The sequence below is a fragment of the Phascolarctos cinereus genome, unplaced genomic scaffold (genome assembly GCF_003287225.1).
Source record: "Phascolarctos cinereus isolate Bilbo 61053 unplaced genomic scaffold, phaCin_HiC Scaffold_9;HRSCAF=440, whole genome shotgun sequence".
Lineage (NCBI taxonomy): Eukaryota > Metazoa > Chordata > Mammalia > Diprotodontia > Phascolarctidae > Phascolarctos > Phascolarctos cinereus.
In genome coordinates this window covers 136853693-136876809 of record NW_027556402.1, presented here as the reverse complement: position 1 = coordinate 136876809, position 23117 = coordinate 136853693, and the positions used below count along the sequence as shown (strand labels likewise).

General features: G+C 36.4%; 1 long non-coding RNA gene across 2 annotated transcripts in view; it reads right to left on the bottom strand.

Moving 5' to 3' along the window:
* LOC110217424 (uncharacterized) overlaps positions 1–22803 on the bottom strand; it is a 97742-nt gene extending 74939 nt beyond the window's left edge. For both annotated transcript variants that reach the window (XR_002327042.2, XR_013483862.1), the window contains exon 1: positions 22390–22803. This is a non-coding gene — a long non-coding RNA (uncharacterized LOC110217424). The remainder of the gene's footprint in view (positions 1–22389) is intronic.
* Positions 22804–23117: the final 314 nt, after the last annotated feature.

The following is a 23117-nucleotide window of genomic DNA, read 5'->3' as shown; positions in this document are numbered from 1 at the left end:
GTATGATAAAGAGGGCAATCTTTTGGAGGAGATGAGATGGAATAGAATCACTTGAACAAGAATGTTGGTTAATATTTGTATGGAGTGAGGCCATTTCATCATGTGAGACAGGGGTGAAGGAGGAGAAAGTGACAGAAGACATCTGAGTGATAGGAGATTGGGAAGAGAGGAGAAGAGTTTATGGTACATAGCCTCAGTGTTCTGTGAAATAGAAGACAAGGTTCTCAGCTGAGATAGTCGAGGCAGGGGGGAGCCATGGGAGGTTTGAGGAAGGATGAAAAGGTGTAAAAGAGCTGATGTCAAAAGAGTGATAGTGAGTTGATAAGAGAGGTATAGCAGTATTACCTAGAAGTAGTTTCTGTAAAGTACTAAGTCTAGCTGAATAAAAGGTTTTCTTGAAACTATGAAAAACAGAGAATCAGCTCACTGGATCTACTAGTGTAGCTGAGATATTCTGCCCAGTGAGATGTTAGTCAAACAGAGTGGAATAGATCACTTCAGGAGTGGAAACATCTATTTAACATAGAAGATATGAAACTTTTAAGGAAAGTTCCTGAGACAAAAAGAGCACATACTTCAAGACCTCTGACTTGCTCTGTCCATATGTGTTCCATGCATGTTTACTTTACTGCCCTCATTATTTAAGTGTGTAACTGTTCTCCCCACAGACACTATATATTTTAGTGGGAGAATGTTACTGAGGTTTGTGGTTAAGATATTTTGTAACTATTATGTGTTACTTTTCATTTTCAGCAAATGTTATGGTTACGATTAATTAAGCAGCTAATTTGCTAATAGGAAATGCACCAGTAAGTGTTCATGAATATCATTCTTGGGAAGAGCAAGCCACAAAGGTTATTTTTTTAGGAGCCCAAGAATAGCTGTAGTGTGGATGTTCCTCTGTAAGACAACTCTGACCTGCCAAAATGGTTCATTATGGCATTACTGACCCACCCAGCTTCAGACCAGACAGACAGAAAGACAGAGGAGAAATGGAAATGTTTTCCATGACTCAGATACAAAAGGGATACTCCATGATTTAGAGTGAATATGCTCATATATGGGAAGCCTAGCAATTAGGAAGTTTATTCTAAAGAAAAGATAGACATGAGCCAAAGAGCACTAGATACTAAGAATTTAGGAACTGGGCTTACTCAAAGTAGTATATTCAAAGGGAGAGGTTTAACTCTTTTAACATTTCCCATTTCCCTTTTTTTCTCACCTTTCTCTCCCCACTCTTGTTTTTCTCCATCTATATATTTAATGTCTTATAATATATCACAGGGCACAAAAGAGTTCAAGAACAAGCTTGTAAACCATATTCCTCCTCCACTCCTTCAACAAATATGGTTTTATACTTTTATATTAAAATACAGTAGAGATTCTGCTCAACTAGGTCCCAAGAGTACACTTCTCTGAGCTGATTGCAGCATTATAATTTGTTCTGAGCAAAAATTATAAGGACAAATGTGAGCCTCTTAATTATCTACAGAATACAAAAGTTTATGGTTATGAAATATATGACTAGTGCATGCCATATTTCTTACCATCTTAGATATATTTGAATGTTAGGTCTTTGGTTCATGGTTTGCTATCTTGGAAAACTGGAAGTAATTTAACTAGGTTTGTTTACTGATAACAGATTGTTTGCTACTGCAAGCACATCTGAAGACTTTCCAATTTAGTTTGACCAGCCAGAGCTTGGACTCTGCTGGTATTTAACCTTTGAGCCCCCAAAGTCATTTCTAAGTTAAGGTATAACAAGAAGATCACTAACTAATGATTTTTTTTTTAAATCCACTCTTGAATATCTCATACTAAGGTATAAGAAGTTTGCTGTTTATGAAGAAGGAAATATTTTTCTTTCTCCTAACTTTGGACTTATGTCACAGGTATAGAGAATTGCTTCCATTCTAGAAATTGCCACAAACCATTGAGAAAATCAAGTCAGTCTTATCACTTATAATCTTAGAGAATTGCCTTGGTCATCAAAAGGTAAAGACTTGTCCACTTATTAGTGTATCAGAAACAGAATTTGCATCTGTGCCCCTCCTTTATCAATTTTGCAGGGGTGGGAACCTCAAGACCACATATAAACCACTACATCCCTAAGAGTGGACCTTTGAGTAAATCCAAACTTCAAAGAACAAATCCCCTTAATAAAAGGATTTGTTCTGTAAAACTTGGACCCAGTCTAAAGGCTGTACCCAAAGTAGAAGGCCACATGTGGCCTCAAGTCCTTAGGTTCCCCACCTCTTCAAGTTCTCTATGGTGAAGGGAATAATCATACAATTAGCATGTGAAAGAAAGGCAATTTGATCTGAGGTCCTCTTGAAGTAAAGTAAGAAGGAAATGATCTACTGTTCACTTAGTTTTGGTGGAAATGAGCCATCTCATTTCAATAAATAGTATAATGTTATTTTAAAATTTTAGAAAAAAGGAACCTGAAATGGACAGAAAGGGAACTTTTAGGATCAAATTTGAAAATAGCTGAGAACTGATACCATTTCCATCTGAATTATTCCATATCTCTTTCCAATACTGGATACTTTAGAAGGATTTAGCACCAATGCATTTCCAAAGAATTTTAAAAATTTTAGCAACTGAAAAAAAATAGTGGTAAACCACATTTAAAGAATTAAGGGGTAAACTACTGATCAAAGCTTACATTTACTAGTCAGAGACCATGATTGAAGTCTCAAGATCTAGTATGAGTTCCAAGTAAAAGCCATTCAATAAATATTTATTAAATTCATCAAATTGGCAGAATCACATAGGAAGTTCAGCCCTGCATCTCTATTAAGAACTCCAACTGCTTCAATAAAGTATTCATTTTGCTCTGACTGCTTTCCCAGAGAAGTTTAAACTTCAAATCTCTGAGAAATTTCATGAGAATAGGCTATGTCACCATCTGTTACAGTACATAACTTAGCAAATCCAGTTTCTTAGGCATATATTCTTAGAGGGCAAGAATGGATAATTCCTTTCAAATAAGAGTTTATTTAGTCCTTTCAATGTGTATATTATTGTGTAAAATGGTAAATCAATCTAAGTTTTTGATAAAAAGTAAAATTGAAGGGATGAAGAAATTTGTCGGGAAGTTTAATTTAATTTATAGTCAGGTTACTTTTTTATGTTTTACATGGCCTAGAAATTGACACTGGCAACTTTTTAAAAAATTAATTCATTTTAATTTTCAAAATTCACTTCCACAAGATTTTGAGTTCCAAATTTTCTCCCTATCTTGTTTCTCCACCCACCCCAAGACAGCATGCCTTCTGAATACACCATCCCCTAACCTGCCCTCCCTTCTATCTCTCTTCCTCTTCTCTTATCTCCTTCCCCTTCAATTTTCCTGTAGGGCAGGATCGATTTCTACATCCTATTGCCTATATATCTTATTTCCCAGTTGCATGTGAAAATAATTTTTTTTAACATTTGCTTTTAAAACTTTGGGTTCCAAATTTTCTCCCTTCCTCTCTCTCCAGACACCGTCATTGAGAAGACAAGCAACTCAATACAGGTTATACATGTGTAGTCATACAAAACACTTCTATAGTAGTCATGTTGTGAAAAACTAACTACATTTCCCTTAATCCTATCCCACTCCTCCCATTTATTCTATTTTCTCTTTTGACCTTGTCCATCCTTAGAAGTGTTTGCTTCTGATAACCCCCTACCCCAATCTGCCCTCCCCTCTATCAGCCCCTTCCTCTCATGTCCCCCCTCCCACTTTTTCTGTAGGGTAAAATATATTTACATACCCAATTGAGTGTGTATGGTATTCCCTCCTTAAGCCAAATCCTATGAGAATAAGATTCCCCCATTCTCTCTCACCTTCCCTTGTTTCCCCTCCACTTTAAAAGCCTTTTCTTGTCTGTTTTATGTGAGATAGTTTACCCCATTCTACCTCTCACCTTCTCCTTCTCACAGTGTAATCCTCTCTCACCTCTTACTTTTATTCTCCAGATATGACCTCTTCAACTTCAACTCACCCGTTGCCATTTATCTATCTACATAAACATGTACACGCATATATATACATACACATACATACATATACGTAAATACATGCATACATACATACATGCACTTTTTTCCCTCCAACCACCCTACTACTTACAAAGGTCTAATGAGTTACAAATATCATCTTTCCATGCAGGAGTGTAAACAGTTAAAATGTAATAACTCCCTTATGACTTCTCTTTCCTGTTTACCTCTTCATGTATCTCTTGAGTCTTGTATTTGAAAGTCAAATTTTCTATTCAGCTCTGTTGTTTTCAGTAAAAATGCTTGAAAATCCTCTATTTCACTGAATTTCCATCAGTTTTGCTGTGTAGGTGAATCTTATTTTTGATCCTATCTCCTTTGCCCTACAGAATATTCTATTCCAAGCCCTCTGGTCCCTTAATGTAGAAACGGTCAAATCTTGTGTTTTCCTGATTGTGTTTCCACAATACTTGAATTGTTTCTGGTTGCTTTCAATATTTTCTCCTTGACCTGGGAACTCTGGTATTTGGCTACAATATTCCTAGGAGTTTCCCTTGGGGAATCTCTTTCAGGAGGTGATCAGTAGATTCTTTCAATTTCTATTTTGCCCTCTGGTTCTAATATATCAGGGCAGTTTTCCTTGATAATTTCTTGAAAGATGATGTCTAGATTCTTTTTTTGATCATGGTTTTCAGAGAGTCCAATAAGTTTTAAATCCCCTCTCCTGTATCTATTTTCCAGGTCAGTTGTTTTTCCTATAAGATATTTCACATTGTTTTCATTTTTTTTCATTCTTTTGGTCTTATTTTACTGTGTCTTGATTTCTCATAAAGTCACTAACTCCAAATTACTCCATTTTCATTTTTAAGGAAGTATTTTCTTCAGTGAGCTTTTGGACTTCTTTTTCCATTTGGTCAATTTTGCTTTCTAAGGCATTCTTCTCCTTATTGGCTTTTGGGACCTCTTTTGCCATTTGCCATTTGCTATTTTATAAGCTGTTATTTTCTTTAGTATTTTTATGTCTCTTTTAGCAAGCTGTTGACTTGTTTTTCATGATTTTCTTGCATCACTCTCATTTCTTCTTCCTAGATTTTCTTCTACTTCTCTTACTTGCTTCTCAAAATTCTTTTTGAGCTCTTCCACAGCCTGAGACTGATTCATATTTTTCTTCAAGGCTTTGAATGTAGGAGTTTTGACTTTGTTGTTTTCTTCTGGTTGTATGTTTTGATCTTCTTTGTCACTAAAGAAAGATTTTATGGTCTGACTTTTTTGTGTATGCAGTTTGCTCATGATCCTAGCCAATATCTTGAGTTTTAAACTCTTTGGTAAGGCAGCAGTCTGCTTCCAGTGTAGAGAATGTACTGCCCCAAGCTTCAGGGGTTTTGTGCAGCTTTTGCAGAGATTCTTCTAGGGACCTGTAAATTTTCTGTTCTTCCAGGGTGCTATGATCAAGGGCAAGGTGTTTACTCCTTTCCTGTCCTGTGCTCTGGTCTTTGAGTGACCACAAGCACTCTTTTCTTCCTTGGAACTGGGAGGAGGATTTTCTCTTTACTACCACTACAGGCTCCACCACACAAGCACTACTGCTTGCCCCAAGACTGCCACCCAGAACTGTGACCCAGATCCAAGAATCGACAACGCAAGAGAATCCTGTCTCAGCACCAGCAAAAAGATCCTTGCAATCCCTTTCTGATCAGCCATTTGATTACCCCTCAGTCTGTGGGCCATAAGCTCTAGAAGCAGCTGCCACCCTGTGGCCATATGTGAGGGCTGGGGCTGGGACCAACCTTCTTTCTCACTGAAGTCATAGACTTTTCCTACTTACCTACTAAATTGTCTTTGGTGTTTGTGGGTTGAGAAGTCTGGAAACCACCACAGCTATTTGTGATTCAGTTCTCTGAAGCCTGATCCAGGTTTGCTGAGGCCTGTTTTGTCTGTGGGCCCACGCTGAACTGCATTCCTCTCCCTGACTAGCATAATACACCTTACCAATCAACTAACCAAGTTGTCAGGCTGAAAATTTGCTTCACTCTGTCTTTTTGTGGGTTCTGCTTCTTTAGAATTTGTTTAGAGCCATTTTTTACAGGTATTTGGAGGGGTTTGTGGGAGAGCTCAAACAAGTCACTGATTTTACTAAGCAATCTTGGCTCTGCCCCCCCACTGGCAACTTTTGATATGAAAACTTCCATTCCTCCCCAGATTAGGTCCACAGTAATTATTACGTAGATCTTCTTACCCTCTGCTCCTTTATATACTAGAAATGTTTAATGCATCAAGTTCTTGCAGAAAAAAATAAGAATGTGGGGGGAGTTGTGGTGGTCGATATTGGAAGTATTCAGAAATCAGTGTGATAACTAAAATATTAGGGGAGTTGTGAATCAGGTGAAAATTGTGTCTCCACAATTGAACAGTCAGCTATCTTCCCCTTCCTTCTCCCTAGACTTAAATGATGATTTGGTAGTTGCTGTTGTTCTTTTGTTTCAATTGTGTCTAACTCTTTGTGACCCAATTTGGGTTTTTGATAGATTTGACCCCATAGAAATGTAAATTTAATTAATTAGAGAGAGAGATGGGAACCTTGAATGCGTGGTCAAACACAAATGCCATTTTTGCTTCTAACGTGCTCATGTTGACCTGTGGCTAAAATGCTGAAACATTTATTTGTATGAATGTGTATATGTATAAGTATGTAATTTTTAAAAAATGGAATGGAATTATGCCATCATCTCATTAAAGTGCATAGTTAGAATATCTTATGTTATATAACCTGAAATTAGCCCTTTCATTAATGGAAAAGAATGATTTATTCAGTGATCAAGGGACAATGACTCAATTACTCAAGAGTATCCAGACATTCTCTATAGGCTTTCATTATGTAGTGAGGACCTATTCAGCAAGAAATTCAATCTACTAGTTATCAGATTATTGGTCAATGCAATTTAATATAATAACTTTTTCCCCATTTTGAATTACAGTAATAGGAAAGTATTTGTCAAGTGGTTAACCTTGGTTTGCTTTTGGGAGTCTCTTTATCTGAGGAGGAGTGGATTTGATTAGTTTTTCATCTTTTCCATTTAAACTTCCTCAAGGTAAAATAATAACATAGAATCTTTATATTTTTATAATAACACCTTTCATCCTAAGAATTCAAAGTAAAAACATTGAATTGTAAACCGCACAATATTCTGACAGAGTAGGCAGTTCATATTTGTATCAGCCAAGTTAATTTTCAGAGGAAGACATGGAGAAAATTTAAAGCCACAAGGGACATTTTCACAGAAAACCTAATTTTTCTCCATAAGTATTTTTCTGAGCATTTTTAGCTTCTCTGTGATTTTCTTTTTTTAATTATGTATTCCTGAAATGTCCATAAATCATTTTAAAAATCATATTTTCCCATTGATTTCATAATTTCAAGACTTTATTTATATTCATTTCTGATTGTCCTTCCACTATCAGTGGCTCCTAAGCCTTTAGCTGTTTTTCTCTTCTCTCCAACCTCAATGACCATCTGAAGTTGGCAAGGATGGGTAAATTAAAACATACAGAACACAGCAGGTGAGAGGGAATTACAATTGAAAATAATGCTTACGAAGGCAATATGACTTTGAAAAAAGAGTATTCACAAAAGACATGGATTCAAATTCTACTTTTGACCTTTATTATCATTTTTTACATCTATCTACATTTAGAGATCTATGTGTGTATACATACAGATATGCATATATATATATACACACACATACATACATATATACATACACACAGTTCTAATCAGTTTCATGATCAGAGTACACAAATACACACACACACACACACACACACACACACACAGAGTCCTAATCAGTCTCTTGAACTCTATTCCCACTCCCCAGTGGACATGCCATCTGGCTGGCCCTCATGCTTCTAAAGCTCCATCTGTCTAAAGTGGAATACTTTATAGTGTGCCACAAGTTCAAAATTTTATTTTCTCTATTGAAGACGCTTTTTCCTTCCAGGCATTCAGGTTTACAACCTAAGAGTAATCCTTGATTTTTCCTTATCCCTCATTTCCACTTATCTAATGAGTTGTCAAGCTTTATTAATTCTGCCTATACAACATCTCTAACATCTACTGCCTTACTCACACAACCACTCCTCTAGTTCTACTCATACAAACACTCCCCTAGTTCAGACCCTTATCAATTCTTACCTATTTACAATGTCATTATAAATGCATTTTATGAATTTTGAAGTTATTAAAAAGAGGGCTACTACTCAATGCCTTTTAAACTGACAAATTCTCTCTCTTTCTCTCCTAGAACACTTTGGCTCAATCTCTCCTTTGCTTCAATCACACATTTGACCTTTCTGTAAACTTATTTATTAAGGCTTCTTCCCTTAGAAGGACCAAATAGAATGTGTATACAGAAGCAGCTAAAATGAATGATGAGTTCAGCACCAGATAGAGAAGGAATTTTATTAACTCTCTGTTTATCCTTATCTAAGGAATTCCTGATCCATTTTTCGAAGATATTTAGGGTTCTACTTATCCTATGTTGTACTTGTATAAGCCTCCATTTATTTTCCTAAGTACAAAGTGGAGCACACTCTATTCACCTCAGGTCATCTTGAATTCTTCAGAGATGTCTGAAAAAATGTAAATTTTCTAGGTTGATGTTATAAATGTGGCTTCCCAGAAATAAATGAACATTGGGACCGAAAAGTGACAGGAAGAGAAAAAAAAGCACATATCTCTCAGCATCTTTACATTAGAGTGAGTGTTCCAATGATGAGTTGTTTGCTAATGATAGATTTATTGGTTAGATTAGAAGTAGACATTACTATTTTTTTTTCTTTCTTGATATCCAGAACCAGAGTAGCGCAATTCTCAGCATTATTAGAAAACCTCCGGCTCTATTATACTTTTTTTCCTCTGAATACTCCAAGAATCTTAGTTAAAAGCTTAAATGACTATGAATACATATATTGCACCAATGTGCATGTGAATATAATTAATCAATAGTTAGTATTTATAAAACATCCACTATAGAACAGTTTCTGTACCAGGTACAAGGAAGACAAGTAAAACAACAATGACAACAACAAAAACAACAACATTCCCTATTCACAATGTGCTAACAGTCTACTGGGGAGACAATAAATACATACAGGCATGTATGCACACATATATAGCAGAAATATATTTAACAAGGTTATTTCTTAACAGAAGTTAAAAAAATGCAAACATTATATATAATAAATAAATACAAAGTAGTTTGGGAAGAAGTGTACCAGCAATTGGAGGGATATGGAAAGGCCTCATAAAGGTAATGCTTTCTCTTCCTATTAAAGGAAGAGAAGTCCTCTATGAGGACTTCTGCCTCTATGAGGCAGAGATAAAGAAGTGCATTTTATTCATGGAGAAGGGAGATAAAGTTTTAAATGATACTATGCCACCTACCTGGGGATACTACATTTACACTAATGCAAGCTAATTTGAGTAGATAGAGTATATTAACATTAAAGGTGATCAAAAAAGAGGAGCTATCTAAGTTGAACCTTGAAAGAATCTAAGGTTTCTATGAGATCATCATGAGGAGGGGCAGAGTGCAAGCCAGTATTGGATCCTGGTCTGTGGAAAGACTGTTTTGCCTTTTTAAGACTTACGCTTTGTTGGATCAAAGGGTATGTGCAGTTTTATAGCCCCTTGGACATAGTTCCAAATTGTTCTCCAGAACAGAGTTCACATCTCCACCCACAGTGCATTGGTGTCCCATTTTTCCCACATCCCCTCTAACCTATTCTTTCATATCATCCAGTCTTATAAGTGTGAGGTGGTACCTCAAAGCTATTTCAATTTTTATTACTCTTATCAATAGTGATTTAGAAGATTTTTTTTTTATGACTATAGACATCTTTGATTTATTTGTCTGAAAACTGCCTGTTCATATCTTTTGACCATTTATTAATTGGGGAAATGATTTATATTTCTATAAATTTGGCTCAGTTCTCAATATATTTGAGAAATGAGGCCTTTATCAGAGACACTTCCTGCAAAAAAATTCCCCATTTTTCTGTTTTCCTTATAATTTTGATGTATTGGTTTTGATTGTGCAAGATTCTTAATTTTATATAGCAAAATTATCTATTTTACATTTTTTAATGCTCTCTTTATCTTGTATGGTCTTAAATTCTTCCCTTATCCATGACAGGTAAACTATTCTATGATCTCCTAATTTGCTTGTGGTATCAACCTTTGCGTCTAAGTCGTGTACTTATTTTGCCCTTATCTTTGTGTACAGAGTTGGTACTCCAGGTAAATTAGGCCCATATCACACAGAGGTTTGTTTGTTTGTTTTTAAAGGAAAAGGACCTATTTGTACAAAAATATTTATAACAGCTCTTTTTGTGGCACTTAAGAATTGGAAATTGAGGGGATGCCCATCACTTCGGAATGACTGAACAAGTTGTCTTCTATGATTGTGATGGAATATTATTTTGCTATAAGAAATGACAAGCTGGATGATTTCAGAAAAACACTTGGAAAGACTTACACGAACTGATGAAAAGTGAAATAGGCAGAAGCAGAAAAATGATGTACACCATAACAGCACAATGAAAAACTATGAATGACTCAGCTATTCTCAACATGGTATGATCCCAGGCAATCCCAAAGGACTCATGATGAAGCATGTTACCCACCTCAGAGAAAGAACTGATATTATCTGAATACAGATGGAAGTACATTATTTTTTGTTTTTGTTTTTCTTTCTTTTCCTTCCTTCCTTCCTTCCTTCCTTCCTTCCTTCCTTCCTTCCTTCCTTCCTTCCTTCCTTCCTTCCTTCCTTCCTTCCTTCCTTCCTTCTTTCCTTCTTTTTTCCTGTTCAAGTCTCCTTATTCAAAATAACTGATATGGAAATGATTTACCTGATTACACACGTATAACCTATATCAGCTTGCTTACCATCTCGGGGCGGGGAGGCAGGGAGAGAGGGAGGAATAGAATTTGGAATGCAAAACTTTGAAAAATGTTAAAATGTTTTAATATGTAAATGGAGAAATAATATATTATTTTTAAAAAAGACTGATTTTTCAACGCTGCCATAAGATATTGCATTTAAAATATAGAGGAGAAAAGTTATTTCATATATAAGGATGGCTTTCATGACATCTATTTGGTCTTAACTAAGAGAAGGATAGTATACAAGGATTAAAAATAATGAGTGGGACAGTGACTGCCATGATTTAACAGTTTATAAATTAAAGCTGATTAGAAGAAGATGAATTGTAAAGATGGGACAGGAAAGAAATTTGTGATATGATATAGAGATGGCAGGAAGAAATAGATTGACAGAAAGCTTTAGAATTGTGTGTGAGGTATCTGGATTTGATGAAAAATACTTCTGCACACAAGTGCTTAAAGCATGAGAATAAAACTGTGGGATGAAAAGCAAGGTGGTCTTTTTATTTTTTTGCTCTAGTATTAATGAGGGTGAAGGTTGTTCAATAATTCAGTAACAAGCTGTAATTAAGCTTCTATTATGTGCAAAGTATCGTGTCAGGCAGTGAGTATTCAAACACAATGATAAGGTTGCAAAGGAACTTGGGAAGCTGGAACATTGAACCAAATCTAGTAATATAACCTTTAATAGGAATAAATGTAATGTCCTATACCTGAGTTTAAAAAAAAATCAATTTCACAAGTAGAAGATATGGGAGTTATGAAGAGAAATCAGATATCTTAAGAAAAGATCACCAAGTTTTAGTTGACTGCAACCTCATATAACTCAACCATGGAATATAGCTAACAACAATACTGGGGCAATCTTAGGCTGAATTAGTAAACCAGAGTTGTAAGAGTTGCTTTATATCATATATTGGTGATACTATATTTGTAGTATTTTGTTTAGATCTAGATGTCATATTTTAGAAAAAAACCTCACCAATATCTTGGAGCGTGATAAGAGAAAGGAAACAGAGTGGTGAGGATGAGTTAAAGAACCTGGGATTGCTTAGTCTGGAGAACAGAAAGCTTGTGGTTAAGGAAATATTAGCTATATTCTCATATTTGAAGGATTAATGCATGGAAGAAGAATAGACTTGTTACAGTTGACCTCAGAGAAAAGAATGAGGAACAATGAGTATAGGTTTCAAAACATGAAGCTGAAATTTGAGGTAAGGAAAGACTTTTGTCCTAAGGGAAGAAACTTTGGATAAAACTCTAAACTGTTTACATTACTCCTCTGTGTGTGTGTGTGTGTGTGTGTGTGTGTGTGTGTGTGTGTGTGTGATGTGAAATTAGAATTAGACTTGTGGTCCAAAAGTCTTGAGTTAAATCTCAGTTTTGATAGCCATGTTAGGGTGGATGTTTCAATATCTACGACTTTTCAGTTTCCTCGTCCTTAAAGTAGGGATGGTAATGGTTGCACTAAATACAGATAAGGTAACACTTCCACTGAGCCTTGAAGGGTGGATAATATTTTAACATGTAGAGATGGCAGGAAGAATAACTCCAGATTTAAAAGGCAATATGAGCAAAGACAAAAAACTCAGACAAAGTTGAGTATTCTATTTTAGCCAACAGGTAGTTAGAGAATGGAAGTAGGATGAAATATGACTAGAATTAGAAATAGGGCCTTGGATGGCAGGCCAAGTAGTTTGGGTTTGTTTAATAGTGAAGCATTTAGAGCTTTTTAAAGGGGGAGTTTTGTAAACTACAAGCAGCTATTAAAATGTACGCTTTTTTAGTATTACAAAACAAACTATAAGCATATTTGGAGCAACTCCTTCACTAAAGTGCATTTTTGAAACATAGTTAGGACATTGGATTCTTTCTTCCTTCCTTTGTAAGCCACCAGGAGCCTTTTTTTTTTTTAATGTTAAACTTTCTTCCTCCTGCTATCCCCACTCCTACTCAATGAGAAGGCAGTAAAAACAAGACCTGTTATAAATATTATAGTCCCACAAAGCAAATTTCCACATTAGTCATTCTCTCCCCAGCTGCCCACTCCAAAAAAAAAAAGGAAAAAACCCCCATACTTCAGTCTATACTTTTAGTCCATCAATCCTCTCTCTGGAAGTGGATAGCATGTTTTCTCATAAGTCATTTGAAATTATAGTGGACCATTATGTTGATTAGCACTATTAAGTATTTCAAAGTTTGCAATATTGCTTTTAATGTATAGATTGTTCTCATGGTTCTGTTCCCTTCATTTGATATCAATTTATACATGTCTTCCTAGGTTTTCTGAAACTATTTTCTTCAGAATTAATTAAAGCACAAAAGTATTCCATCACATGTATGTACTACAGCTTATTTAGTCATTTCCCAATTGATAGGCCTCCCTTTGGTTTCTAATTATTTGCCACCACAAAGATATTTTGGGATATATGAGTCTTTTTCCTGTTTCTTTAATTTCCTTGGAATACACCCTTAGTAGTAGGATTTCTGGGTCAAAGGGTATGCACAGTTTAATAGCCTTTTGGCACAATTCCAAATTACATTTCAGAATGTTTGGACCACTTTCACAGTTTGACCAAATGTAGCTGTTTTCCTATATCTACTCCAACACTTCTCATTTTCCTTTTTTGTCATATTAGTCAATTTGATGAGTGTGAAGTGATACTTCAGAGTTGTTTTAATTTGCATTTCTTTAATTATTAGTAATTTTGAGCATTTTCTTTTTATCTGTTGATAGATTTGATTTCTGTCTCTGAAAACTGCATGTTTATATCCTTTGACCATTTATTAATTAGAAATGATCTTTTTCCTGTACATTTTCTTTTACATTTGTGTAATTTGTCCACATATTTATTGCATTTTATTTAAAATTTTTACATCAATATTTATTAGGGAAGTTGGTTTACATTTTTCTTTGTTTTGATTATCCCTAGGAAATTGGGTTCTTAAAGGGAGAGTAAAGTACAAGTTCTCAAAAGTTCTATCAGGTGGAAAGTATATATATATATATATATATATATATATGAATCCGGTGACATTTGTGTATGTCACATAACTAAGCACAGAAAGTTAGCCACTTTTTTTTTCCAGCTATAACAACTTCTAACCCAGTCTTCTAAAGTTTAGTGGATTGTGACTTACATAAAATGAAGGAAGCACAGACATTAAGGAAATTACAGATATTTAAAGTGACTGTTGATTCATGATTAGATCTCATTGTGGTCAGCCTTATGGGGAGTAGAGAATTTCCTTTGATAAGTTCTCCTTTGATGGATTAACAATCACCTTGAAGAAGTGCCATTTGCATATACAGACAACTAAGCTAATAGTAGTTATAAAATAGGTCTATCAAAATTTAACATTAAATTTTAGACATGTAAAGACTTTGTGGGTACTCTAGGAATATTTAGCTAGGCATAGGAAGATAGCACTGTGTTCTGTTAATAGGAGGAAGGAGAAAGAAAAAAATAATGAAAACCTGTATTATCTAGAAATATGTTGCTTGTGATTGTAAAGAATTTACAAAATAAATGAAAGTCTGACTTTTGATCAAAACAGAGTGGTATAGAAGAATTTTTACTGATGAAGACTCAGTGTTCTGAATGCCAAAAAAAGAAGAAAAGGTAAATAACTTTGGAAAGGTGACTTCCAGTTGCTGCCCAGATTGTTCTTAAAACTCCAGAGTACCTAAGACCCTTAAGAGCCATTTGGCCTAAATGAAACAGACTACATATTCAGGGTGAATAATAGCTTCCTGATGATGAAAGCTATTTAAAAATGAAATGGGCAATCTTGGGAATTAGTGTATTTTCTGTCATTGCAGGTATCCAAAGGGAGAATGGAAAACCACTTCTTTGGGATTTTGTAAATTAAATGATTTATAGCATTTATAGTTTTAAAAAGTCATCATAATCAGAGTGTAACTCTGGTAAACTTAGTTTGCTTCAGCATGTTTCGAATTCTATTGATACGATCATAGAATCATAGATTTAATTTTAGAAGCAACCTCAAAGAATATGTTGTCCATACCCATCTACAGATGAGAACATGGAGGTCAGAGGGGGTTAAATGGCTTGTCCATGATCACAGGTAGTAAGCATTAGAGATGGCATTTGAACTCAGACTTTCTGTCTCTAGAGTTAACCCTCTTATCTATTGTACCATGACTGTCCCTGGCATTCTGGAATCCCTCCAAATTCTTTGATCTTGTCCTTTGTCACTTCTCACTCAGTCTTTCTCTTTTACAAAACCTTCTTTTAAATCACTTGTAAATGGACAATTACAGCTTAAATTTAGAGACTGTCACAACCTGATCAAGGATCATAGCCATAAGCTAAAGGGATGTAATGAATACAATTTGGATGGAATAAAACTTCAAGTACCAATACTCTATGGGAAAGACTTTGTTTTAGAAACTTTCCAGTGCAGCTAAAATCAATATTTCAATGGTTGTGGTCCTTTATTCTCAAAGAGGATCAAAATGACATCACTATGTTGGACTTAAGGTACAGTGTGTCTGACTGTGGCTGATCAGAACAATATGAGTTTAGAAGACTACCACAGGTTGAGCACAAATAGTGAATATGAACATTTGAGGTGGAAATGCCTCTAAGTTTGTGCATTTCATGTTTCTTTTGAGCTACTGCAATTCTGCTTCAATCATAGAGCACAGTAATTTCTCTGATACAGACATGCAATGCTGGGTGGTCCTTTACAAGTGTCTCCAATGTCACGTAATTGATTTCCCAAATTTTTAGCAAGTCCTTTAGAGAGTCTTTGTATCTCTTTTTCTAACTGCTGTGTGAGCACTTGCCTCATGTGAGTTTTCTGTAAAATAGTCTTTTAAGCAAATGTATGTTTGGTATTCTAAAAATGTGGCCAGGCCTTTGGAATTGTACTCTCTGCAGTAGAGTTTGAATGCTTAGCAACTTAGCTTGAGAATGAATCTCAGTGTACAGTTATTTCCTCTTGCTGGGTGATTTTCAGAATCTTTCTAAAACAATTCAAATAGACGTAATTCAGTTTCCTGGAATGATGCTGACATACTGTCCAGGTTTTATGGACATACAACAATGAAATAAGCACAATGGCTCTATAGACCTTCAGTCTGGTAGGCAGCCTAATACCTCTTCTCTCCCACAATTTCCTTCAGAGCCTCCCAAACACTGAGCTAAATCTGGCAATGTGTGCATCAAGAGCATCATTTATGTGTACGTTCCTGGAAAGTATACTGCCAAAGTAAATGAACTTATCCATAGCATTCAATATTTCTTCATTTGCTCTAACGAGCAGTTCCACATATGCATAGTGTGGTGCTAGCTGGTGGAAAATCTCCATTTTTTTGGTGTTAATAGTTAGGCCAAAATTAGCACAAGTAGCAGACAATTGATTCATACTTTGTTGCATCTTGGCCTCAGATGCTACAATGAATGCAAGATCATCTACGAACAAAAAATAATGTGCTATCTGCTACTTTAGCCTTGGCTTGTAGACTTTTCAAGTTAAATAATTTACTGGCAGCGTGGTAGCTAACCTTGATGCCATTTTCCTCCTCCTTAAAGGCATGTGGGCATATTGCTGAAAATAACATGCTAAAAACCATGAGAGCAAGCACACAGCTTTGCTTCACTCCGTTGGTGACTGGAAAAGTGTGAAAGCATCATCCATTATCTGGAACTTTTGCAAGCATATCATTGTGAAACTGCCACAAAACTCCAGGAAAAATGTCAGTAGTAGAGCAGAGATCTGCACACAATGTTCATTGGTCTGACCAAGGCCTTTGCTACTGTTAGTTGTAAGGGCTTGTGGAAATTATGGCCAAATTTGGTTGCCTGGAGACATTTATCAGTATCAAAATTTCAATAATTGCTGGATCTTTGATGAAATCATTATCAAATACTCCCTCCAGTTTTACTCATTGAAACCCATTGCCACTTTGTCATTCTATATGATTAAATCCTTTATAGGAGATCTACCCAATAGTCTGTAAACCTCTGTGAATATCAGTGAAGTAATTAGGCTGTTATCTTGTGCACCAAATTTTATTTTCCCAAGCTTTTATTAAATGCATGATAATTCTTCTGTCATTTTTGCTTGCATATCAAGTTTGTTAATAAGTTGCAGCCTACTCACACCCACAAAGTATTTTTCCATTACATTTTGGGTCACTGGAAATTTTGGTTATTCAAAGTTTTGTTCATAGAGTCATGATCAAATCACACATCACTGTCACTGTACTTTTCTGGCTTTGCATTACTTCTTTTCTTCTCTTTAAAGGCCACTTGTAGATTTACCACCAACTCACAAACTCAAATCTAGTCCACAAGGTTCTGACAGCCCAGAAACTAATAGAAGCATAATATTTATAATCAGGAAGGTAATAGTTCTGTTGTACTCTGTCTTAGTCAGACAACAACTGGTTTCATCCAGTTCTTAGTACTACAGCTTAGGTAGTTTGTTAACAAACAGAAATATATGTAATAAGTTTGGTAATCAATCTGAATGACAAAGTGATGCAATATTTTGTTATATAAAAATTGGCAAAGATTAAAGAGACATAGTCTTGAGAAAAGAAGATGGTATTGGAGAGTGGTGAGTATGATCATTATGCTTAAATATTGAATACTTGTAATGTGAAAGAGGAATTGTCATTGGCAGCTGAGTGGTACAGTAGATGAACACTGAGCCTGGAGTCAGAAAGACCTGAGTTAAAATTTGGCTTCAGAAGTTTATCAGTTGTGTGATCCTAGAGAAGTTATTTAACATCTTTCTCTCTCAATTTCTTCAGCCGGAAAATAGAGATAATAATAATATCTCCTTCCCAAAGTTTTAGTGAGGATTAAATGGAAAGGTATTTATAAAGTATGTAACACAGTGGTTAACATACAGTGTGAGATTAATAAATTCCTATTTCCTTCCTTCTTTCCTTTCTTTCTTTGCTTGCCCCCATCGGAGAGAATAATGAATAATATGTAGCAGGAATTGACAAGGTATCTTTCAACTTAGTTTTCAAGGCAAACACAAACACAAACATAGCAATACTATCTGATACTATCTGAAAGGAGAATGAGCTTCCTCAGTATGTGATGGTTCCCTGCACTGGGAGTCTTCAGACTAATGTGGCAGGATTATTTGTCGAGAATATTGCAGAACTCACTAGCTATGTGATTCTGGGGAAGTCACTTAACCACAATTGCCTCAAAAAAAATAATTGTAGAAAGGGAGCCAAGACGGCAGAGTGAAAGCAAGGACTTGCCTGAGCTCTCACCCAAATTGCTTCAAATGACTCTAAAAAGTGACTCTGAACATGTTCTAGAGTGGCAGAACCACAAAGAGACAGAGTGTGGTAGGTTTCCAGCCCAAGACAACCTGGAAGGTTGACAGGAAAGGTCTGTTGCACCAGCCTGAGAGGAGTGTCTAGCGCACAGGGCACAGCAGCAAACATGGCCCAAGCAAAGCCAAAGTAGCCTTCAGAGGGACTGAATCACCAGCGGCAGTGGTGGGTTCCAGTCTTCTCAGCCCACAGGCACCAGGGGCAACTTAGAAGGTCAGCTGGAAGGATCTGCTGGAACTGAGAGAGAAGCTCAGTCCAGAGTACAGCTGCAGGGCATAACAATACAACCACTGTACCAGCAAACCAGGAACAGGCCTTGGGAGTGATTGAATCAGCAGCAGTAGCCGTGCCAGCAGCTGCAGTGCTGCTGCTGGAGCTATTAGCCCACAGACTGAATGTTTGGAAGTCACCTGTTTAGACTTCTGGGAGCCAAGATGGTGGAGTAAAGAGTAACTCACTCTTACCCTCCCTTATTGACCTTGAAAAACCCAGAGAATGCTGCCTCAGGAAAAATCCTGAAATAGTAGAGTCAGTAGAAAGACTAGATATAGTAGCCTTTTAGCTTGTGAGGCTAGGGGGATTAACGGGAAAGGTCCCTCTTGCTGTGGCTAAAGCAGACCAGTAGTGGAAGGGAGGCGTCCCAACAAGCCAGTGGTAATCCTCACCTCAGTACACCAGTAACCAGGCCCCTAGTTCACAGCACAAAGAGCCTGGGACAGTGCCCCCTGTGTCCCAGAAACAGAGATGAACTTTAAAATCCAGAAAAATGGTAAACAATATAAGCAAGAAACAACATTAAAAAAAAAAAAGACCGTATAAAAGGCAACTAAAGAAAACAATTCATTAAAAATTGGAATTGGGCAATTGGAAGCTAATGACTTTATGAGACATCAAGAATCAGTCAAGCAAAATAAAAAGAATGAAAAAATAGAAGAAAAAATAAAATTCCTCATTGGAAAAACAACTGACCTGGAAAATAGATCCAGGTGAAATAACTTAAGAATTATTGGTCTACCTGAAAGCCATGATGAAAAAAAAGAGCATGGGCAGCATCTTCAGGAAATCATCAAGGAAAACTGCTCTGGGGCCCCAGAACTAGAGGTTAAAATGGTCACTGAAAGAATCCACAGATCATCTCCCAAAAGAGATGCCAAATTGAAAACGCTAAGGAATGTTGTAGCCAAATTCCAGAATTATCAGGTTAAGGAGAAAATCTTGCAAGTAGCCAGAAAGAAATAACTCAGATGTTATGGAACCACAGTCAGGATTACACAAAACCTTGCAACTTCCACATTAAAAGAGTATGATATTCCCTAAGGCAAAGGAGATTGAATTACAAAGAAGGATCAAGTATCCAGCAAAATTGAGCACAATCTTTCAGGGGAGGAGATAGATATTCAATGAAATAGGTGACTTCCAGACTTTCCTGAAAGAAAGACCAGAGCTCAATGGAAAATATGATCTTCAGATACAAAACTCAAGAGAGGCATAAAAAGGTAAACAGAAAAGGGAAAAACAATCAAGCAAACATTCAATAATACCAGACTGTTTACATCCCTACATAGGAAGATAATACTTATAACTCTTGAGAACCATTTCTTTATTACAACATATAGAAGGGATATACATAGACAGATGTGATGGGTTTAGGTTGACTTTGATGTGATGATAAAAATAGTGTTTTTTTTTTGGAAGCCAAAGAGTTTTTTTTTATTTAATTAATTTATTTTTAGTTTTCAACATTCATTGCCACAATATTTTGAGTTACAAATTTTCTCCCCACCTCATTCCTCTCCCAACCCTAAAATGGCATGCATTCTGAATACCCTTTCCCCTCATCTTCCCTCCCTTCTATCTCTCCCCCCCTTCTCTTGTCCCCTTCCTCTTCAATTTTCCTGTAGGGCTGGATAGATTTCTATAATCTACTGACTGCATATCTTATTTCCCAGTTGCATGTGAAAACAATTTTTTTATGACATTTGTTTTTAAAACTTTGTATTCCAAATTTTCTCCTTTTCTCACTCCCCACCTACCCTCATTGAGAAGGCAAGAAATTTGATACAGGTTATATATATATATATATATATATATATATGTAGTCGTGCAAAACACTTCTATAGTACTCATGCTGTGGAAAATTCACTAAATTTCCCTTCATCCTATCCTGCTCCCTATTTATTCTATTCTCTCTTTTGACCCTGTCCCTCCTTAGAAGTGTTTGCTTCTGATTACCCCTTACCCTGATCTGCCCTCCTTTCTATCACCCCTCTGCTCTCTTGTCCCCTTCCCCCTCCCATTTTCCTGTAGGGTAAGATAGATTTCTATACCCAATTGAGTTTGTATGTTATTCCCTCCTTAAGCAAAATCCTATGAGAATAAGATTCATTCATTCCCTCTCACCTCCCTCCCTTCTAATCCACTGTAAAATCCTTTTCTTCTCTGTTTTATGCTATCTCCTTCTACCTCTCCCTTTCTCCTTCTCCCAGTATAATGCTCTCTCACCCCTTAATTTTATTCTCCACATATGACCCCTTCATTTTCAACTCACTCTGTGCCATCTATCTATCTATCTATCTATCTATCTATCTATCTATCTATCCACACACACACACACACACACACACATATGCATATAATTTATTCCCTCCAACTACCCTAATACTGACAAAGGTCTCATGAGTTACAAATATCATCTTTCCATGCAGGAACATAACAGCTCAAGTTTAATAAGTCCCTTATAATTTCTCTTTCCTGTTTACCTCTTCATGTTTCACTTGAGCCTTGTATTTGAAAGTTAAATTTTCTGTTCAGCTCTGGTCTTTTCACCAAGAATACTTGAAAGTCCTCTATTTCACTGAACATCCATTTTCCCACCTGAAGGTTTATACTCAGTTTTGCTGGGTAGGTGATTCTTGGCTGTAATCCTATCTCCTTTGCCCTCCAGAATATTCTATTTCGAGCCCTCTGGCCCTGAAGCTGTTAAATCCTGTGTTATCCTGATTGTGTTTCTATAATGCTTGGATTGTTTCTTTCTGACTGCTTGAAATATTTTCTCCTTCACCTGGGAATTCTGGAATTTGGCTACAATATTCCTAGGAGTTTTCCTTTGGAGATCTCTTTCAGGAGGTGATTGATGGATTCTTTCCATTTCTATTTTACCCTCTAGTTCTGGAATATTAGGGAAGTTTTTCTTGATAATTTATTAAGAGATGATGTCTAAGAGTCTCTTGTTTTTTTATCATGACTTTCAGATAGCCCAATAATTTTTAAGTTATCCCTCCTGGATCTATTTTATAGGTCAGTTGTTTTTCCAATGAGATAATTCACATTGTCTTCTATTATTTCATTCTTTTGGTTTTGTTTTACAATGTCTTGATTTCTCATAAAGTCAGTAGCTTCCAATTAACCTGTTCTTATTTTAAGGAAGTATTTTCTTCAGTGAGCTTTTGGACTTCCTTTTCTATTTGTTCAATATATGTATACATATACACATATATTACAGTAGATGGAAAGAAGGGAGGGGGATGAGCATTGTTTGAACTTTATTCTCATTGCATTTGGCTCAAGGAGGGAATAACATATTGAGTCAAAATAAGTAGTAGGAGGAGAAAGGGGAAAGAAAGAGGAAGGGGGGATAGAAGGGAGGTAAGAAATACTAAGGGAAAGGGGAAAGAAAATGGAGGTGGCTGATAAAAGGGGTGGCAGATTGAGGCAAGTGGTGATCAAAAGCAAAACCCTAGTGAGGAGGAAAAGGGAGAAAAGGAGAAAGAAGAGCATAAATTGGGGAGGGGTGAATAGGATAGAGAGAAAGAGACAGATAGTAATCGTAACTGTGAATGTGAATGGGATGAACTCTCCCATAAAACAGAAGTGGATAGAAGAATAGAATAAAAACCATATGTCTACAATATGTTGTTTACCAGAAACATATTTGAAACAGAAGCAAACATACAGAGTGTGCCTTGATCTTCCTTTTCCCAAAAAATAGGAATCTATGGTCATTTTCCATTTCTGTTTTTGTTCATGGTGTTTGTCAGTTTTCTAACATTTTACAAAACAAACAAACAAACAAAAATAAAGCAAAACTGTTTAGTTCTCCTGCTGAAGCAAAAGGGGCACTTACCCAAGCTTCCTTTCCTGCTCACCAGGGCTTTGGACTTGAATTTTGGCTCCTGGTTGCATGAGCCTTGCAGAGGGATGTTTCACTGCTAGTGGATTTCTGTTAGCCTACCACTTTCCTTCTAGAGTTGTGCTTCCCAGAGTTGTGTTGAGGCACTGGGTGATTTTGCTGTTGGAGGTTGACTGTGCTTTCAACGATGGTCATTTTCCAAACTGGTGTGTACCAGTTCCCCTTCCCGTATGAGTGTTGGCACTTGACTGTTCCATCTAGGTCTCAGGACATCCCTTTGGCAAGCTTAGGTGGGGCTTGCACTGCCTTTCTGCGACACCGGCAATCCTATGCTACTCCCTTTCCCTTAGAGTGAGAAAGGCCTTTCCTGTTAATCCCCCAAGCTGCCTGGGGTACAAGACCTCTATATTCTCTCTCTTTTTGCTGGCTCAGGGTTTTTCCCGCGTCAATGTTTTCTGGGTTTTCAGAGGTCAATGAGGGAGGTTGAGAATGACTTACTTTCTGTTCTGCTATCTTGGCTCCTAGAAGCGGAAGTCTCAGTGCTGTACGTGGCTCAACATCAAGTCAATTTATTTGTGTGCATTTTGAAACTGTTTAAACCTGGCTTATTTTTTTTTGGTTTTCAAGGAAATCTCTAATGGAATGTGTACTAATGGTGGAGGATGCTCTTTTTCTGCATTATCCATCATGGTACATTTGTTTTACTTGAGGTAAAAGTGCCT